Raw genomic sequence first — 6,000 nt, 5'->3', positions numbered from 1 at the left:
GCAACTCAGTACCTTGATATTCTGGATAATCAGATACTTCCTACACTGTGGACTGTTTATGGATCGGATCCGTGTTACTATCAAGACGACAATGCATCATGTCACAAAGCTGCAGCTGTTAAACGACTGCCTTAGCCTGCGCAGACTCCTGACGTCAATCCCATCGAACACCTATGGGACGACTTGGAGCAGCGATTGAGTCCAGAGCAGCACGTCATCGATCTGTCGCTGAACTCAGTGATGCTTCGATGGAGGAAAGGAGACAAATTCCTCCCTCCCATATTGGTGGAAAGCCTCCCTCAAAAGGGAAGCTTTCCACCTTTCTTTCTTTTCGAGTAATAATCTTCTTCTACCTTCTTCACTACAATACCCATTTTCATCAATTCAGGATCCTAGGACCCCATCTACTTCAAAATTTATTAAGTTCACATGTTGCCATACCGTTTGTCTTTTTGAGGTTAAGTGTTTAAGCCCATATTTAGCACTTTCTTCTGAAACTTTCATAAGTTCCTCCAAATCTTCTTTGCATTCTGCTAGCAAGGTGGTGTCATCTGCATACCGCAAATTATTAATATTTCTTCCGCCAATTTTAATTTCAACTGAAGACTTCTCCAGCCCTGCCATTCTTAAAATGTATTCACTGCATAAGTTAAACAGGTACGGAGATAAAATACATCCTTGTCGCACCCTTTACTTATTGTGAAACATTCATTTTCTCCGAGATCTGTTCGGAGAGTAGCTTCTTGTTCATAATAAAGATTCCTCAGAAGGATAATAAAATGCTCTGGTACTCTCATTGTTCTTAACAAATTCCACAGTTTCAGATGATCTACAGAGTCAAAAGCCTTACTATAGTCAAGGAAACAAAGGTAGACATTCTTGTGATATTCCTGTGCTCTTTCTATTATTTATCTCACATTGGCGATCTGATCTCTTGTTCCACTGCATATTAGAAATTCTGCCTATTCATCTGGCATTTCTCTATTCATGAATGGGTCCAGACTGGTGAACAATAAGTTGTGAACTTCACGTGGGCGAAGATGGCTGCTATTTAATCATCTAGGTGATTTAACCTTGCGATTCGATCTCAGGCTGCGTATTCTTCAAAAATAGCATAAAGATAATTTCTTTTCCAGAAGATAGTACAACTTTATATTTCCGAACATATGTGGTTCAACTTTCACACATTTTTTATAATATAAATTTAACGGGAATATACACGGTCTCTTATACTTCTCTCATCATCAACATCGTCCACTCGCTCAGCAATAATTCTAATTATAATGGATAGCGTAAGCCAGTTCAAAAACTGAGTATCCACTTCGTTTTATGCGTTCATGTATACATTTTTTCTTCACTTCTTCCATCCTAAGATGTGTTGTGTCTCCTAGTTTAGAATTTTATAGGAATTTAATGCAGACTAAATTACCATGTCAGTAACATTACTCTTTACACCAATGTTGTCCGTGTTACCGAATGCCATGGTTAATGATTGCTTAAGTGAAGTATTTTTGTACAGCTGTTTGTGTAATGTACTATTACTAACCTGACTCCCTGTGCCTCTCACAGTTTCATAATATGATTCTTTAAATTCTGGGTTGGTTGTTTACACTGACGAAATTTCCGTAGCACCTTTTCAACTTACCTTAGTCCTTTTCTTGGTATTAGCTTTCTGGTTTCTTCTGTAAGTACTTAGCAATGATATGCTACCACTTTTCTAAATGTTTTTGCCTGCAGTTAATTTGGCTGATGTCAGTTTTTAGTGTCAAGAACAAATAAGACACTGAAATGACATTCTAAAAATTAACACATCTTTCAAAACCTGCAGTTGTTCTTCATTTACTGCAGTCTGCAGGAGTACTAATTCTTAGAGATATATCTGTTTTTCGACAGATAGTCCACGTGCGATGACAAGAATGTCGATAATCAGTATGCTTCATTCTAACACGTCTCCCAATATCTATTTCCCAATAGTGGTTGTGAGTGTGTATCACAAATCATGTAAACTTGTTCACCAATATAATCATAAAATACGGTGATGCCAATAGAAAGATTTTCTGCTATTATAGTAGAAGGAAAATCTAAAATTTATATTAATTTCAACTTCATTTATTTTTATTATGAACTTTACAAAAAAGATCATTCCCATTTATATACTATTTGCATTATCCAAGCAAGTAATTATTTAGAAGCATGAAAGAAGGAGAAATTAATCGAAAAATAATACCAAAAACGTAACTTAAATATTTAATGAATTTTGCATTATAATGACGAAATACCAAAACATTTTCAAATATTTAAATGACGATGAAAGGAAGGTAGACAGAAAATAAAAATATACCACATTTAAAAATGCAAACCTTCCATGAAAGTAAGAAAAATAAACATATATTTAAGAAGTATAAGACAAAATTAAAAATGAAATCCCACGAGAAATCTCTAAGGCTGGGTGTTTTGCTATCCACTATGACCAACAAACAGACGGAGAAAGAAACGACATATTCCCGAGACACAATAACATTTAGCACACTGATTTTTGAGTATTTAGTAGACTATAAATCAAAAACATTACCACATGATAGTAGACTATAAATCAAAAACATTACCACATGATATAAATAAATGCATAGAGTATAGCACGAGTAGTTTTAATTTCTTTTACTAGAAAAGCAAAATTCCTTGAACAACACCATTGCATCATCTTTTTCACATAATCTAATTTGCGCTGAGAATTATTGTATTTTTGTTATATGTTAATCAATTCACTGTGGGTGTATGTGGTCGGATTGTGTAATTAATATTACAGTTGATATCAAAATACTAATAAAATAATCGTGGATTTTCTTTGTTGCTAAGTGCATTTTGTTCTTTTTTCTTAATTGGGCAGTAGAAAAATTAGAATTTCGAATTGAATGCGTTTAGCAAACTAAGATGGGACATTCACATACAGGGTGTTCGGGATAAATTTGACATATTTATAATTAATTATATTTTTCCGTAAGTTACATGTATTAACACACACTTCTCTTCATTTAAAAGTTTGGACCCTTCTTCATTCATATACAAGATGTCAGAAAGGATGGATAGCTGGAACCCACCTGAATCATGGAAGAGAATAACTTGTATCATGATGATTCGTGCCTGCCCGCCATCAAAATAAGGATATTACGACTGCTGCCCAATGCTCCCTGAATACAGTAAAAACAATCAGGCATGAACTAGAGACTTGCAATGGTGACTACGAGGATGTAGCAAGAAGAAAGATCCCTAGCAGACGATCTGATTGCGTTCGTACAGCAGAATTCCTCGCAAATCTACAGGAACAGGTGTTGAAGAACCCTGGCATTGGAATTCGGGCTTTGTTCGTGGAGTTGCTAACTGTAGTCAAGCCCTGGATAACAAGGGTAGCCAATGGTAGGCCGTATGTATGGCAGCAGGATTCGGCCCCTTGCCACACCTCTGGGAAAAGTCAAAAATGGTTGTCTGAAAATTTCTACGACTTCACCAGTCCAAATGTTTGGCCTCCAAACTCCCCAGACCTTAACCCCATGGATTATTTTGTATGGGGCGCAGTTGAAAAAGACACCAATCGCACTTCCAGTAATACAAAAGCCCAGTTAATGGATAAAATTAAAACAGTTTTTGCGGCCCTTCCCAGGGAGACTGTAGCATCAGCTTGTTCGAGGTTCCGAAGCAGAATTGAAGCTGTGATCGATGCTAATGGTGGTTATTTTGAGTAAATCTTGTTGATAGTATTGTAATTAACTCTGCCTGTAATGTTTTTTTGTCAATTCATTAAATTTAATAGATACAAAGAAGATTTTCTTTTTCCTTACGAAACTGTCAAATTTATCCCGAACACCCTGTAAGTGTACAAACATGCTAATTCTATTACGTTTGTTTTTCAACTATCATTATAGTTAAATTTAAGAAACCATTGTGAGAGCTCTAACACTTAGATATTAAAGTTATAACTTTAATAGATCCAGGAATTTGACTAGATACGAATCCAAAAGAGTGTTATTATTCATATCTTATATAAATTGTAAAGTTTAAAAAAGATACACGAAATTAATATTAAAAATGTTGATGTTTGTGTACATTCACTTTAATCTAGGTCTGCTTTAAGTCTTTCTTCCCCCAACTGAATACATATTTAGTAAACTAAACCGTGATCGAGGTATTGGATCTCGAGAAACTTCGATTCCATCATAAGAAGATTCATTTACACACCTCGAACGCTGAAGAGTTCTTTGAGCGGCAGAGCTGTTGGTTTGAATGCCCTTTTTCTCGATTAAAATTTGTATCTCCACAATTCCGCACTAGTGGAGTTACGCAAAGTATTTCCTAGAACTTCTTATATTTTTCAGACATTTCCGTACATGCTTATATATTCATACAGCATTCCTTTATCTAATTTTTCTAGAATTTAAGATAGTTAAATTTAATATTAATCATTTAATATAATTAAATTATTAATAATTAATTATTTACATTTTAAATTTAATCTATTTAAGATTTAATTGATATAGTTAAATAATTCACAGTGTTATCACATTAAAATCAATTGCATTTCGTATAATAATTATTTGCAGGACAACTTGCTTTCTTATGGATTTTTCTTCTAACTGTGGGTTCTAATTCTAAGGAAAGAAAATAAATCTAGTGGCGCTAATGACAGCCCCGACGACAGAGTGCGTGAGTGACGAATATTAACAAGGTTCCAAAACCTTTCGCAAATCATTTAGTTGAGTGTCCAACATTTTGTTTGGTCATTATCTTATATTTTTATGTATATTACTAAATATATATTTATCTTTTCATACATTCCTGAGTGGGTGTCGAAGTATTTTGATTAAAAAAAAACAAAAAAACTATTTTACTACTCCAAAGTGGCTGTTGACCAACAGAATAAACCTCGAACTCCGGATTCAGAGAAAACAGCACGCAATACTATTGGTCTATCTGCACAAAAACATGAAAAAGTACAATAAACTCCTGACGTTTTTTCATTTAATGCACTTCTAACGCTATGTAGGATGCATTTCGTGTGTAAATAGTAATGATCTACCCAGCGATAGACAGAGAGAGAGAGAAAGAGAGAGAGAGGGGGGGGGTCGTGTGGTGGTTGTGCTGCCGAGAAAAAGAAATGCAAAGACTTTACAATTCTAAGAAATAAAATAAAATAAAAATCAACATAAAAACACTAATTCACATTATCAATGAAAAATGTCTGAGAATTCAAGGGTCATAGATGTACAATACAATGAGATGCTCATATGACATTCCATTATAATCAAAGTTTTTAAAAGCTTAAAATAGGTAAACTTTTTTTTTATTAAATGCAACTACGTCCATTAATTCAATAATCTTCTCCAGAATGGATAAAAATAAATTGACTAGGTTGATAGAAATAAGAAACTCAACTCAGTTACATATCGATTTAATAAATACACAAAAAGCGATATTCATTGATTTCAATATCATATCTAACAAGAAATTATATTTATACGTATTTAAATATAATAATAAATATATCTATTATATTTATTATTATATTTATACATATTATTATTAGCAAATTATATTTAATTATTTTCCGAAGGAAAAAAAAGCGACCTTCTGTACTGCTCTAAACTTTTCTTCGTCGTAATATGACAGGGGTATTCAACCCGTCGATCGCGGAGCGATTTTTGGTCGATCTCTTACTTATTCCTCCTTATTTACAAATTTAATTAAAACTGAAAACATAATATTTTATTTATCATTATTTTGTATTAGTTTTAATTCGCTTTAAGTGTATTGCTATTGTTTATTTATTTTTCGTTAAAATTGTCAAATTACTAATTTTCTTATAAGTCCGGGTAAATGAATTAATTTGGATCAGTGGAAGTCAAACAGCAAGCCGAGTGAATACGAATATAAGCAAAGTGTAAAAACTCGTGTAAAAATTGTAAAAAAATAAACTTTGTTTGTCTCGGTATAGTTTGTATTAGATGT

The sequence above is a fragment of the Typopeltis vanoorti genome, chromosome 8 (genome assembly GCF_054136105.1).
Source record: "Typopeltis vanoorti isolate ZY-2024b chromosome 8, IOZ_Tvanoo_1.0, whole genome shotgun sequence".
NCBI classification, from domain to species: Eukaryota; Metazoa; Arthropoda; class Arachnida; order Uropygi; family Thelyphonidae; genus Typopeltis; species Typopeltis vanoorti.
Note: the sequence above shows the minus strand (reverse complement) of the source record.